Source organism: Notolabrus celidotus, chromosome 8 (genome assembly GCF_009762535.1).
Source record: "Notolabrus celidotus isolate fNotCel1 chromosome 8, fNotCel1.pri, whole genome shotgun sequence".
Classification (NCBI taxonomy): Eukaryota; Metazoa; Chordata; class Actinopteri; order Labriformes; family Labridae; genus Notolabrus; species Notolabrus celidotus.
Window position 1 is genome coordinate 28022020 of NC_048279.1, and position 16297 is coordinate 28038316.

General features: G+C 41.5%; 1 protein-coding gene across 10 annotated transcripts in view; it reads right to left on the reverse strand.

The window, feature by feature from the left end:
• The window catches only part of fam13b (family with sequence similarity 13 member B), an 81994-nt gene that overhangs the window by 56266 nt on the left and 9431 nt on the right, over nt 1–16297 (reverse strand). For 4 of the 10 annotated variants that reach the window (XM_034689410.1, XM_034689406.1, XM_034689401.1 and 1 more), the window contains exon 2: nt 289–436. The gene's annotated coding sequence lies outside the window, so the exon portion shown is untranslated. Of the gene's footprint in view, nt 1–288; nt 442–15418; nt 15430–16297 lie in introns of those variants that run through there. The other 6 variants (XM_034689400.1, XM_034689405.1, XM_034689409.1 and 3 more) reach the window with 3 other exon arrangements.

A 16297-nucleotide genomic window follows, 5' to 3' on the forward strand; every position in this document is an offset into this window, starting at 1 on the left:
ATGATGTCATTGTTAGCATATGAACTTTAGAGTACATGTTCTCTGTGGGGTTGCAGTGACTTTGAACAGTTAATTACATGAGTTCATCCTTGATTCCAAGAGCATGAGTGTGCCAAATGTGAAGAAGTTCCCTGCAGGTGTTCCTGTTCCATGTGCACAGGGTGTGTTTCATCTATTTATTTGTGTGTTCGTGTTTGTGTGTGTGTGTGTGTGTGTGTGTGTGTGTGTGTGTGTGTGTGTGTGTGTGTGTGTGTGTGTGTGTGTGTGTGTGTGTGTGTGAGTACTCACCGTGTAGCAGTGAAAGTGTGTCCTATCCTCTCCTCCCCTGGCCAGTGAACCACTGAATCATCTATGGTTGCTTCAGGTTGTGGCAGAAGATGAGCCGGTAGTTCCTCATTGACAGACCGCTAATCCTTCTTGCAGGATTCCTTTCTAGCTACACTGAGGAGAGACGGAGAGAAGAAAAGAAAAGAGAGATTTGCTTTAATGAAAATCAACAGTGTTTAAACTTGTGTCACGAGTCAATGGCAATTTCCTCTTAAAACTGGATGTCATTTAGATGTTATTGAAGTCTAGTACAGACTTTTAAATGTAATATATCAAAAAAACAGGACTGAAAAGTATAACAAATACAAGCACCTTTATTTTCAACATACTCAAACTGCCATAATCAGACAAATAACAATGAATACTTTTGCGCTGCACAGCACTACCAACCTAAAACTAATAAGAGCTGTGTGCACAGACACTCAAATGTGGACATTCATTGGGGACCTCACGCTGGGACAACAGAACATAACGCATCAAGGGAACACCGTCAAGGTAATTTTTTCTGCCACACAGAAATCACACACAAGCTTTCCTCCATCTGCTATGGTGGGAAATCAAACCTCAACAGAAAATCCAACAAAGAGCCAGCTGCAGTCAAGGCCATACTGTTTGAATCCCACTGGACAGATGTTGTACTGCATGTACGCAACAGAAGTGATCAATACAAAAAATGAATTGATGACTTGAAATGCTCGCGGTCATAATCATAATCTTGTTTTTAACGCCATTACTGAACAGTGTAACACAAGGGGTTCAAGTAAAACGCTAACTATACAACACGCAAGAAACCTCTTCACAATTCAGACCTAAGTGACCAATGAGACACAAACTGAGGACAAGGGATTAAATGACGAGGAATTAAGCGTACTAACGCCACAGTTCAACACTATGAACCTTCGTAATAACGCTCTTTGTCTTTCTTCAAGAATCTCTCTCCTGTCACATCTGCTTATCCTTACTCTTCTTTTTTTTCATTCATCCCCTTGCTGCATGTTAAACAAGCCATTTGACCCAGTTTGGCTTCACCTTTACATCCGAGAGGAGCAGGGAGCGGGAAACACAGAGTTCAGAGACATCTTGTACATTCCTTGTAGGTATATAATTTTCTTAGCACCAACACCAGCCTCTTCCCTTTGAGGTAACCAACGAGAGGGAACAATCTCTGCAAACAACCCCAGTAGAACCCAAGGAACCTCAAAACATATTCAATGAAGAAATAACAGTGACGAGCATGTTTGAGAGTTTGGCCATGAACCACGAGGAAGTCAAACCCTGTGTGAAATCGACCAGAAAAAGGCTTAATTGATTTACTCCAGGAACAAGGAAAAAACTGCTCTAGCTGCTAAATCATACGTCCTGTTACGTTCACTTGTTTCAACTAATTTTAAGTCAATCGACAGTAAACTGCTAAGATAAACTTCAGCTTTTAACAGCTTTGGTTAACCTTGAACCTTGAGAAGGCCCTTTCAGTCAAAATGAAGGGTTTAAATAGATGTCTCATATTCAGCTCTGTGGCAGACATGTTTCTGTTTATTCTAATGTGAACATCAGAGGCACTCGCACATTTCCAGGTAACTTTTAAGCCTCCTTATGTAATATCTGTAGCGCAGATGTAAAAGGTTGTTCATTATTCAATATGATGGACAGCTCTACAGAGGAGTGAGACCTCAGCAGTGTTGGCACCACGCATACCAATATGCTCCTCATAACTCAGAGTAATGAGTCTTTTATCCCTTTACGAAAAAGCCAGGTTTGAGGTGGATTTAGCGTGTGCCTTAAATGGGCCTATCTCAGCTCTCCACCTCAGTTTCCAGTCGGCTGGTATGACAGTAAGCCTCACTTTGTTTCCCCCTACCAGCTACAAGATCCTGTACTCTGGGAGGATTTCTTGGCACATGGTTCTCTTCAAATGTGTCCACTAGATAAAATGACTCAGTGGAGCTCTCAAATGATTATATGTAGGCAGGAGGCTGTTCTGCCAGCACGGAGGAAGCTTCCACTTAAGCTGAGTTATAGCATCATAAAGTTTTATCAGCGTGATGGCTGCTAACGGAAACTGCTTTTAACATGAAGTGGTTTCAAAAAGGAATGTTGTCTTCCAGTGGTCGGGACACCGGCTGCTGTGTCCAGGTCTTCAATATACACCACTGTCTCTGAAGGGACAAAAGCCTGTAATAACCCACCTTGACCTGGACAAGACTTCAAACTGCTAATCACACCTATTGGGTTGGCTTTCTTACCTGACCATCACCAATACAACCGTATCGTATTGCATCTTTAGATTTGACAAGGAAATTATTTTAATCAATTTAATAATCAAGGAGACATTCCTCTTGAAGCTAAAAACATTCAGATTTTGTATGTGTTGTTGCTGAAGGCCTGTTTTCAGGTTTTTGACCTTCTTACGGCCAAATTCCACCAGATCTGTGTCTGGTCCCTCTCCGATCCGCTGCAGTCCAGCTCCGTGCTCTCTCATCCATCAACACCCACCGGTTGTGTTTTCAGAACACAGCACGGAGCAGGACTGCTGGACAGCTGGAGTCATGTGACCAAGGTTTACCCATGGTAATTACCGAACGAAGGATTATCCTCCTCCTCTCCTAATCCATGTTGTCTTTTTAGTCCTCTAAAAACCTCTGACCTGTTGATTCCAGGCCTGGCTCCTATCAAAATGACACTTTGTTGTCGTAGTTAAGTTAAAAACGGTTGTGATCATGAAAAACAAAGTGTTTTATTCTGAAAATTAACCGGATGTTTTCATTTTGTTTCGGTGCCTGACTTCCTGTCCTGCTCGATCTGCTCTGTGCAGATTGATGCGTCATGCTCCAGCATCCGGCAAAAAAAGAAGTCTTGCTTATCTGATCTGAAGGGCTCCGACCTGCCGGATCAGAGACGCAGACGGAACGCAACGGAGCGAACTAGACTAGAATAGAAACCTATCAGATCCAGTGCCGTGACGGATCAGAGATGGACTGGACATGGATCTGGTGGAATTTGGCCGTTAGAGTTATTAAACCGGGTGTTTAGGAGTCTTATATTGGCACATAAAGATCACTGAGTCCTCTAAAGGCATTCCTCAACCTCTATTCTTTCCAAAACCAACTGAACTGGCACCACTAGGTCCTAAGCCTCTTTAAAAGCTAGAGGAAATCCCACTACTGGAGCAGGAATTCTTGTATTGAGTCACGGTCCTTACTATTGAAACCTGAAAGTAAAACCACCAAGAGTTACCCAAGAGTTTTGGTCTGAGAAAACTGAATGGACTCAGAACCCACCAACTTGTTGAATAATGATCATCGCTGTGTACAATTTCAAGGCCTCATTGGCACAGCTCCGTAAAATAAAAAGCCTTTAATAAAGAGGAGCCTTCTCATGCTGGACATAACACACAGGCTTCAACTGACAGACGAGGACAAAGACACATTGAGTTTAGGGAACTCAATGTTCCCAAACCACAGCCTTGTCTGCAATGAAAACTGACCCTAAAAGGCCTCTGTAGTGAGGATTTGGTCAGTAAAGGAACAGTCTAGAATAGCCCTGTCTGTGTTTCTTTCTGTCCACGTGTGTGTCTTAATCCCAGATATCATGCTTGACAACCTCCGGCTCAACAATGAGGGACATTGTTAACAGAGAAAGTTTAGACACAAAGAGTGTGAAAGGAAAAGTAAGAGAGAGAGAAAGAGAGAGAGAGAAAGAGGAAGCTACAGAACCCAGAGAAGCGAGCTAAAAGATAAAATGAGGAAGAATCTGAGAAAGAAGGGGAGACGAAACTAAAGAACTTCAGTACAGAACTCTGTGAAAAGGCATCAACAAGGAGACAAAGAAATGAGATGATTGGTTTATTTTAGGGATGCCCCGATCAGATTTTATGCTGCCGATTCCTATACCGATCAGCCATGAGTGCCGATCACTGCCGATCACCGATACCGATCACATGGATTTTCTGTACATTTTTCAATTTAGTTATGGTGAGTGCTACATCATCTGGGAAAAAAGGAACCATAAAATCACCTTAATTTAGAAAAAAACGTCTTTTTACGAACTTCTTCAAGAGAAAAAATACCCCAAAAAAAACGTTGCAGGCACAATGCAGCAACTATTCAGTCAAAAGGACAACTGAGAGACACTTAAATGTACCTGCTATCAGTAACCCAATCTTTTACAGATTGGAAACATTCAGGCTCTCAACAGGCTAAATAGTGCAGAAAGTCAAATAAATAAAAGACAATATTACTCACAAGTTTGTCTTTCTGAATATGCCATGTTTGAAACTCGTGAAACTTACAGAGAATGGGATTCCTTCTTTAGGGAGACGTTCAATGTGAGAGTACACTGTCTGGTGGAGCTCTGGCAGCGCTACGTCTCTATGAATTATTTACGTCCCGGTGGCACGTAGCGGGACTCCAAGTGAGAGAGCAGTCGGCGGAACCCGGTGTCTTCCACCACTGAGAAATGCTCATCAAGCCCGATTCAATTATTTTTCGGGTTATTTGCTTAGCCTTCCGACTGTCACGCTCATACAGGCGAGTGTTGCCACCGTGGGCTGTGTTAGCTGCCGTCTGACTGATGCTGCTCCGGCTGTCTTCTTTTCATTCACTGCCGTGAGCCTCAAAAACTCACCATACTCCACCAAGTGTTTGCTCTTTAAATGTCTTATTAAATTGGTTGTGTTGAAGCTTTTTTAACATGCTTCCCTGCGAGGTATTTTTTAGTCGCATGTGTTGCAGGATGCAAACTTTACATCACTCTTACAGACTGTATAAAAGTTCCACACGGCAGACATGTTTATTGTGGTTTGCTGCTGCGCGCCTGCGCAGTGTGAAGGAAAGGGGGAGGGGGCACATTACACACAGGTCATCTTCGGCCTGCAGGCTGCAAAGTATGAGCCACAGGTGATGTTTTTTTGTGATCGGCAATGAAGGCATTGATCGGCATACGCCGATCACATACTTTTTCACAGAAATTGGCCGATAATGATCAGTGGCCGATCGATCGGAGCATCCCTAGTTTATTTTATGTCAAATTTTAAGGGATTTCCAGTTGACATGACTAGCTGAGCTTCAGATTAAAATGAATGAAAATCAAAAATGTTTAGTCGTGAGGAGTCAGCTGGCCTGGTGGTTTAAACGTGCCCCATATACAGAGAGGATAGTTCTCCCTACAACCCTTTACTGCATGTCACCCCTTACTTCACCCCCCCTACATTTCCTGTCTCTGAATTTAACCACATTACTTGTTTTGTGTTGTACAACTCTTTACTGTCAATAAGGGGAAAAGAAACCAAGATACTTATTGTTAAAACTTCAAGTGAAAATCCGTTATTTATCTGCTTACAAAATACTGAAATCATCTCATCAATCATTGGAAAATAAACGGAATCATTTATATTTGCAGCTCTGCTGGTAGCTGAGTCAAATGGAAATTGTACTTCTCAGTACTCGGTGGTGGCAGCGGTTAATTTAAATGCTGTTACTATATATCAGGTTCCAGTTTGTTTCTAAAAGCAGCACCTGATCTCGCACACATCTAAAGATGAAGCGTGACCTGCAGCCTGCAGGGCGACAGCCGGTAAAGCAATGCTCTTTACAGAAAGGTCACAACTTCAATACCTGTAACACTGTCTGACCTCGTGAGCTTTGCTTTCGGGAGACATTTAATGTTAGTTATTTTGAGTCAGCGAGTTGGACTGACTTTGGATTAGACACACAGCAACAAGACTATCAACTAGGGATGTCAATTTTAAGTATTCTCCATGATCCATCTTTGGAAATGTTAACGATCAATTATTGATTATTAATTTAAAAAAATAGATATTCTTATGTCACAAACAATGCCAAATACGTTGTTTTACCCCAAAATTATATTTTCCACAGTAACAAAATGCCTAGAAATGACGGTATTGAATACAGACATGTTCAACAAGCTGATAATCAACAATCGGGCTCATAAAAATGTTCTCCACGGACATACAGTCTTATAAAGTAAAGGCTCGTTCTACTAATTGTTATTTAGCTGCAACAAGAGAACTGAACAGAAAACTACTTCAGACTCACAGTTTCTAGTTTTCTGCCTACTCGTTCCTATTGAGAAAAAGGACCATGTGTACTCGGTCAGGTGTCAGCCGGGAGGGGGCCACCCCTATGTTCCCACATTTCTATGACATTTTCAAAATTAGGTCTTGTGTTCCTACATTTCCCTTCAATTTAAGCCCTATCCTCCCACAAGATCTGTTGGAAGCATTTTATAGTAAATGAATGAATGAATGAATGAGTAATTTTTTCTTATCAGCAGCAGCAGAAATCGTCACAATCATTACAAGAAAAAATAAAATAGGCTGATCGAAAAGGTATTCAGCTGAAGCAGAGCTTATAGATGCCGAAATGTGGGAACATAGGGCTGTGGGAACCTAAGCACGCTCCCGCCAGGAGTGCAACCGGGTTCTCATCAGTCCAGCCACAGAAAAGCCCAGATGGCTCTGATGTTGCTGGTCTGCAAACACAGCACACAAGCAATTCCAACCAGTCTTTTGGCTTTGTATCCAAAGGTGGGGACATGTCCTGTTAAAAGTTGTCAACTTTCGTGTCCATGTCGTAGTTAGCAGGCGCACATGGAGACCTGGCGCACAGCCTCAGGCGCCAGCTGAGCGTCTGTTTAGTCAGCTGATTCACATCAAAACATGCTTTAAACTTAAAACACCTCCCTGATAGCTGAATATAGAGACCACGTGATGTTTGTTCCACGTGATGGAAAATTGATGAAAATTGAGAACAGAAATGCAAGTTTTGAGTTAGTTCTTAACCAATTAATCGATACTTGATTAATCGTTCACATGCCTACTACCAACAAAAACAGGCTGGAAATAATGTAGTTCAAACAGGAAGCTCAATGTTCTGGTGTATTAGACAATGATTATCTCAGGCGTAGTTATAAACTCTGAGTCAACAGATGGAAGACGTCATTAATAAAAAAAACCCTGTTGTGATGAATCTGTGATAGCCTGAGTTCCTGTAAAACAAAGCACACAGCCAAAAAGAGAAGATGAAATATTAACAGAAGGCTATAAATAAATAAGCAAATTTCTTCAAACTTACATCAGGCAGCGAAAAACCAAAATAAAAGAGATCAAAGCAGCTCAATTCAACACAGTCTACCATCAGTGGTCGTGATCAAACAAAATCAGGGAGGTAGACGGTACTTTAAAGAAAGGTTGGACAGCAGGAACCAAGTTAAAGTCAATGAGATCTCTGCATCAAAGCTCTCTAACCACGGGGGGTCAGAAAAAGCTGAAAATCATTTTTATCTAAGCTTATCAAATCTGTATCTGGTGCACCAAATGGAAGAAATGTTTGGCAAAACAGATCTAGAGATAAACAAGTCTGTTGATTTAAAAGCTTAAAGGTAAAAGTAGAGGTGAACCGCCTCACCTGTGATCTCTGCCCTCAACCAAACAAAGACGAGGACGAGGATAAGGAGGAGGAGGAGGAGGAAGTACCACAGCCGAGAGTTTCTGTATTTGACTACCTTGTTGTTGCTGGATTCATTTTTCACACACTTCCCATGACCCTGACACTCTGCCTAACTTCCTTTTATTCTCTGGTATGAACATGACTTGTCACATTGTTGGGCCTGCATGAGACACAAGGATAGAAATCTTTTCCATCAATCACTGTTCACATGACTGAGGTGCTTAATCGGGACAGAGATGACAAACAACCTGTCACACTGTGGCCATTTTGAGCCTGCTGTTCCTCTACGGAGTTTTAAAAAAGACATACTTTAAGATGTCAGACAATTTCTGGCTCAAGGATTAACCAAACTTACTCACAGATTGCTCTTTTGAACAGGGTAATAAAAACTCCTACAGTGACTGTTATACTGTGGGTTGAGTGTAGCCTCATTGTGACTGGACAATTGGAAGTCTATATGGGATTTCATTTTGTGTCTTCAAAAACTATTGTCCCTACAAATGTTTACCGCCTCAGTTCAACACAGAAAATTTACAATGACAAGTAATGAAATCAAGTTGACTGAAAAGATCTGGATTGTCTCATTTAAAGAAAAAAGACAACCTTAAAAAAAAAAAGAATTTGGACCAAACAAAACATATTCTTTTTAACGAGGGGTCTAAACATAGACTGTATAAATGATGGACGTCATATCCGTGACGTCACCTATCTGTTCCTGAGCGCTGTTTTGAAGCCAGTCGGCGGTGGCAGCCATATTGGAAATGTTGAACTCACAAAAAAGTGTGAGGTAAAGAGGCGGGGTTTGAGCCTCCAAGCCAACAGCTATGTGTTCCCGCCTGTCAGTCAAGTCAGTCATGTCCTTATTTGGGCAAAAACTCGTAATTTGGGGCGCTGGTGGCCTAGCGGTCTAAGCGCCCCACATACAGAGGCTACAGTCCTCGTCGCAAGGGTCGCCAGTTCAATTCCCGGCCGGTCGACCATTTCCTGCATGTCTTCCCCTGCTCTCTACTCCCCACATTTCCTATCTCTCTTCAGCTATCCTATAAAATAAAGGCAAAAAGAACAAAAATGTAACTTAAAAAAAAACAACTTGTAAGTTTAATATCTTCTGAACCGTCCCGTTGGAAAGAAATTCACCCCCCATATAGTGTGAGCCAAGACGTTTTTTTGGACCAGGCTGTAAACATGTTTATTTCTACTGTAAAGATCGTCTTTTTTGAATTGGTGTGTATGTGGTTTCTAGTGTTTCTGCAGCCAGCCTCAAGGGGATTCTTGATGAATTGCAGTTTATAACACTTCCGCATAGGTTTCATATTTTGAGACCGGAGATTGCCGCTTGGGTCTAATGCAGTCACTTTAAGTTCTGGAGATATTAATGCTAATAATAATAATACTCAAAATCAAATTGGCACTTAGTTTTAGGGATGGGAATTTACCTATTTATCTATTTTTGTTTATGGTTAAAAAAAATTATAATAATTGCGAGTACTCGAGTAATCGTTCATTAGGAAATTCGAGTAATCGATTACAAGGATTATGGTAAATTCCCATCCCTAACACTGACCTACCAGACCAGAGTTGTAGTAAGTTCTGCTGCCTTTTCTTCATACTTCTTTTCCACTCTCGTAGTTGTTGTTCTCCGTGATGGTAGCTTGTAGTCCGGCTCGACTAACACGATCAGCTCTTTGAAGCCTTCTCCTTCCACAAAACTTAATGGGAGCATATCTCCAGTTACCATTTTGGTTATTAGCAGGCTAATCTTCTCCGCTCTGGTTTCGTCACAATGACGTGTGCTAACAGTAGGGATGGGTACCTTTCACATTTGAACCGATACGGTACCGATACCCGGTACATGGGAATCGGTACCGGTACTCAACGGTACCAATTTTCGGTACTTTTGTGTTTTTATGTAGTAACAAATATTAATTTAATCTCAAATTTGTTTAATTTAACATATTTATTCAATTTAACATGAAATGAACAGAAACAGGATTATATAGATGATTAGCTATATTAGCTGACACGTGCTCGTCGCGTCTAATTGCTCTTTCAGGAGTTTATCAATGAACACATGAATGCCTGTGGACGGGAAAAAGTCAGTTCTCCGTCTCTTTATAATAACAGGACACACAACTTACTTGTTGGGCATTCACGCACACAGGAACGGTTATAAACGGGGTTAGGTAGTCGCAGCGAGAGGGTCAGTCTCAACCATAGACTGTAGAAAATAAACTTAATCCTCATGAAGTTCTGACTCGCGGTGAGTGCGCGCGTCCGTCAGCTGCAGGCTCCGTTTGGCGCGCTCCCGCGCAGATGCAGAGAGCAGAGAGCAGAGAGCAGGGACGTCCACCCGGTCAGTCTCTGACTTTATTACAGGGAGAAAGTATGGAAAATCACCTACTCTTCCACTCCATCACAGTCACAAGGATGCGTTCAGGTACCAAAACATGTTACCGTTTGATTTTACGTGAGTCGGTACTCGGTAGTACCGACGGAATTCGGTCAGTACCTTTAAAAGTACCGAATTCGGTACCCATCCCTAGCTAACAGAGCGAGCAATAGACGTGATGCAAGACTGCCTGTTATCTGTCTCCTCTGATTTCTCCTTGTGCTTTAAGCGCATGTGGTTAAGCGTCAAACTAGTATTTCTATGGTATGTAAGTTTAACGCCACATATCTTGCACGGCACATTCATCGTTTTTCCGAAGCACTTCCAGACCATAGACTGTAAAAAATATGGACGTAGTATCCGTGACGTCACCCATCTGTTCCTGAGAGCTGTTTTGAAGCAAATCGACGGCGGCAGCCATATTGGTAATGCGGAACTCAACTAGGCAGAGTGTGACGTAGTGTGAGTCTCTTAGCCAATGGCTGTGTGTTCCCGACCGGGAGTCACGTCAGTCATGTCCTTATTTGGGCAAAACTCATAATCTTAATATCTTCTTAACCGTCACGTTAGAAAAAAATTCACCCCCCGTACAGTGTATGCCATTAGAGAGATTAGCGTTGTAGGGCCAAGCCGTTTTTTGAACCAGGCTGTAAACATGTTTATTAATGCTGCAAAGATCGTCTTTTTCCCATTCATATCTATGTGGTTTCCGGTGTTTCTGCAGCCAGCCTCAAGCGGATTTTCGATGTATTGCAGTTTATAGCACTTCCGCATTGGCTTCATCGTTTGAGACCGGAGTTTGCCGCTTGTTCCAGACATTACTTTTTTTAGCTGACATGTCGCAGGTGTCGCAGACGGTTCTGTGTTTGTTGTGCTTTCGCTTTCGGTTGAATAACGTGTCCCTAGAGTGTTGCCGTAGCTACCGTAAAACAGTTGTTTTTGCTGAAATCTGGCTTGATGTGTTCTAAAGTTGAAGCCGTGGCCGGAGAAGTCAAACGTTTATCTCCCGTTAATTATTTTCCTGCCTAGTATATTCAGTTAGGCGAAAACAAAAAGCACATGATACACATGTAACGCTGTATGAGTTCAAGTTATGTTGCCAGGTGCGCGAGTAACAAAATGCTATTCGAATAATGGGGTCAACGGTGAGTACTCGAGTAATCGTACCCATCCCTACTTAGTTTAACGCAAGTAATATGCTGTAAATTCTCATTCAGGCTTAGAAGTGACAAAAATGGTACTCAGGAAATCCATTCGGAATAATAGAGTTACTCAGGATTTTTGAATATATGAATATTCATTTCTTTATAAAAATCGAAAACTTTATGCAAAAATGATATATGAAATGAAACAACATTTTCCACTGTTATTACCAGTGCCTGGCTAACCGCTTTAAATAACAGAAGAAGAGGAATTTTAACCGCATGAAGAAGCAAAAGAAGACGAAAACAGAGGCGGCGGCGCTTAAAATGTCAACATACACACCACACTGCTGCATCACTGTAACACAGGCATATAGGTCAGACAGGCACAGGTGCCAGTCAACACTATCGCAGACAGTTAACATGTCGGGTACCCCGTGCAATGTTTGCTTTTACTGTCTACACCTGCTGCGTACACACTGGAGTGTTGTGTGAGTTATTGTTGTCACTACGAACAGTCGCTGAATAGAGCCAGTGACTATCCTTAAGTATTTTGACTTGAAATGCAAAACTCTTAAAAGAACTTCATTTATAAATAAAGTTTGGAAATGAGGTCATCTCACAATCTGTTTCTTTTTATGTTGTGGTTCATATGGTAGGAGGAATATATTCATAAATTCTATTTCAACTATTCTTTGTGCACAAAAGTTGAAACTTGAAACCTTCTCATTTACCAACATACAACTGAATCAACATTTTTTTGCAGCAACACCTATTTACACATCACACACATCATAATCATTCGAATCAGTTTACTGTGATCAAAATATTAATAGGTTGAGGAGGCAAACCCTCATGTAGAGGAAATGTAACTCCTGTTTGACACCCACAAACAAACACGCTCACACACCCTCGAAGCTACAAGGTTATGTGTTGTGAATGTTGATCTAAAACCTGCTCGAGCACATTTTTAACTGTCTCCCATTTTAGATGAACTCTCCTGTGTGACTCCGGGCAGAAGGCATGAAGTGAGACATGATAACCAACTTGACATGAAGGTCAACAGTCAACACATAAAACGTAACGTAATACTGTTTTCTTGACTATGAGATTATCTGAGTCTTTACCCGAGAACAGTTCTTAAGCAAGGCTCAGAAACGCATGCATACATGGGATTAATCTGTACAACTGTACAGGTCATACATCAGCTTTATTGATGCATTAAAGCTCTTGCCGTCAAGTTTGTCCAAACACACTTTTACACAACAGCTCTTGAACTCTTGTTCTTTAACACAGAGAAATGTTTGCTCAGAATATTCGTGTCCTGAAGTTTTCTCTGTAAAATGTGACTTTTGACATTAACAAAAGTAATCTAATTGAAAAAACATGGCTAGTTTTACGCCAAATGATCCATTTTATACAAGGCTCATAGATCTTCTGCACGATAATGCTGATGTAAAAGCTCCTAACTGTACTAACCCAACCCAACTGCATTGCATGAGTCAAAATGGAACAGTCAGTCCTAATGACTTTTGGTGCATGTAAGTGCATAACTTTGCATATGCCAACTTTGAATTCGAGCCAACCCTCCTCTCTATCTGTCTGGCTTTTGACAGCAGCCTGTCAGTCACTGTATTAATCCATGTATCTGAGAGTTCACACAAAGGGCACAAAGGAGAGGTTTTCCCCAAGTAGTCTTTCTATTGATGAAACATTTTCTTCTTGCATTCCAACCATAGACTGTATAAATAATGGACGTAGTATCCATGACGTCATCCATCTGTTTCTGAAACGCTGTTCTGAAGCCAATCGTCTGCGGGAGCCATATTGGAAATGCTGAACGCAGCTTAACTTCTGTGGAGCTAGTGTGAGGTAAAGAGGCGGGCTTTGAGCCTCCTGTCCAACAGCTACAGGGTCACAGCCTGTCAATCAAGTCAGCTGTGGCTCGCATAATGGCAAACTCATAATCTTAATACCTTTGAAATTGCAGCTTTATGAAAATATGTACCCCCCGTACAAAGTGTGCCTCAATAAATAAGATATCCAGACTACACCTGTTTTGTCCCAGGGTGTACACATGTTTATTTCTGCTGTAAAGATCGTCTTTTTTGAATTTGTGTGTATGTGGTTTCCGGTACTTCCGGAGCCAGCCTCAAGTAGACACTCGAAGAACTGCAGTTTTTAACACTTCTGCATTGGCTTCAATTCATGCGTCCGGTTGATTTCAACAGACCTTGGCACTCCCTTCACCTCTACCTCTTTCCACACAACACCAATCTCCACACAATCTGTGTATTTGCTTTTCTATCTTGCTCTATTTCCATAATGCACTGTGTTGTGCGCGTCTTAATTTCTGCTGAGTCATTCCTCAATAAACAGTTGACTTTCCAGTCAAACACACCCAGTTCTGATTGAGGTTAAACTGCATGAACGGTAACCACAGACAGAGAGGGATACCAGGGACTGGAGTATTAATTATTCATTCTCTTGAAATTAATATTTTGAAGCATGACATAGTTATATAAACCCACAAATTATTCATGTGTAGCCTTGAATTTCCCCTAATAACATAATTCAAGACTTGGTGATTCATTATTTATCAATTCCAAATATTGTAGCTAAGAGCCTAAACCTGACTGATATCCACTTAAATTTTAATAAATTATCACAACTATGTGTGAGATTACACGCTAATCCAGAAAACCATTGAAAACAGTTGCTCTACTGACCTTAACACACGTTTACAAACACTGCAGCTATTTCAGAGATATAATTCAGCGATATGGAGCCTTTTTTTTCATCTTTCATTCATAAATAGAAAAATGTGTATTTTTTTCAAACTTGTAGATTTATACCTTCCAAGTTCGTAGGATCTAGAAAGACAGCATTTGTTCACACTTTTGAAACCCTGTTCCGTGTCTTACAGGCGTACACCAGCAGGTTGAGTCAAGCTAGGAGGTGTGGATGCAGATGGATGAAAGGAGAAATAAAAGAGGGGAAGGCAGCATTATGGAGAATACAAGAGAATCAGAAAGAGTGTGGCTGAGGGAGATTAGACGAGTGAAGGCAGCAGGGAGAAAGAAAGTGACAGGATAAGAAAGGAAAAAAAGGAGGTGAGGCAAAGAAGAGCAGAAATCAAACACAGAGGCAGTAACGCCGGTGTTTGCCCTTGAATCAGAAGCAGCAGTTCACACAGCTCGCGCCCAGTTTAGCTGCTGCTCCCAAGCCGGCCCTGTCAGTGATAAATTAATAAGCACATGTCTTCAGGGGGCACAGGGTTTTTTAAGGCCTCGTTACCTCTGTCTCTGGCAGCAGAACTTTCCTTTTATTTGTTTTGAAGTCATATGGAACACCTAACAAAAATAATGATCCCTTTAAATGACATTCTTCTACGATATTGTGTGCACAATCTGCAAAATCTGTCAAACTATTTCTCAAAGCTATTGTTCTTCCTCAATTTCCTTCGGCTGTTTTTTCTTTTAAGCTTCAAGGCTTGGGCTCCTACGCCTCTATTTAAAAGGACAGAGCAGGAAGCATGGAGAGAGTGGGGAATGACCATGGACTGTATAATTAATGTTCGTAGTATCCATGACGTCAACCATCTGTTTCTGAAGCACTGTTTTGAAGCCAATCGTCGGTGGGAGCCATATTGGAAATGCTGAACACAACCTAACTTCTGTGGAGCTAGTGTGAGGTAAAGAGGCAGGCTTTGAGCCTCCTAGCCAACAGTTTTCCCCCGTCAGTCAAGTCAGTCATGTCCTTATTTGGGCAAAACTCATAATCTTAATATCTTCTGAACCGTCGCATTAGAAAAGAATTCACCCCCCGATAGAGAAATTAGCTCTTCAGACCCAAGCTGTGTTTTGTACCAGGCTGTAAACATGTTTATTTCTGCTGCAAAGATCGTCTTTCTATTGAATGGGTGTGTATGTGGTTTCCGGTGTTTCTGCAGCCATCCTCAAGTGGACGCTCAATGAACTGCAGTTTTTAACACTTCTAAATGGGCTTCATACTTTGAGACCGGAGGTTGCCACTTGAGAATGGCGTGTAAAAAGAGGCTGTCTGGCCGCTCGCCCACACAACCCAACAACCAGGTCAAAACTGGCACCCTGTGTGTGTATTTTTAATGAATATGTATTTGTGGTTGTTTCATTTTCTAGACTGAACTGTAAATACATTTATCAAGAAATGAATGTGACGGTTAGTTGTCTATTTTATACCCAGTGTAGTATTTGTCATACACAATTTGCTCTAATCAACAACATCCTACCTACTGTACAGTTTCTCTGCAGTAAAGCTTTCAGCAGCCAACGGTTAATTTCCACTTTGCACCTTCACTTCCGGGGTTAAGTGCCCTGCTTAAACAGCGTTGGCTGTAGGAGGAGGGTGTTTCTCTGAACGGGTGATTAAAGTCTCAATCCTGCAACACCCCGGGTTAACACAGTCCGTAACGTCTCACATCACTCTCTGCTACACTTTTCATCCAAGGCCAGACAAGTCACACAAGGTCTTTTTGGGGTAAAACAGGAGTTTGTAGTCCTGAGGGGCAGTGACACTGCAGAAAGCCTGAACGCCTACAATGGAAACAAGTGCAGCTTTGTGTTAGGGACTGTGGGAGTGGAGCATTTTGTTCTGTACATTTGCATAGAGTTTGCCTGGTTGCCATCTGGGTGAACAGTCATACAGGTTGTGCTTTTATATCTGCTTATTGACTCCTTCAGACAAGTGCACTTCATTGTTGTTCTCATGAGTACTCAAAATAAAACTCTAATGAAATGAATCCAATTCATTTAGTAAGTATCACTTCATTATAATGCTCATGCAACAGAATCATACCTGTTAAAAGGATTGTACATTGTTATAATAGACATTTCTCTGTTATCAGCACTTTATCTCCAGTACCTTAAAGTTAGAGAGTAGTTTGTGGTGCTATAAAGAAACAGAACTCAGGATTTACTCAGGATATTAGC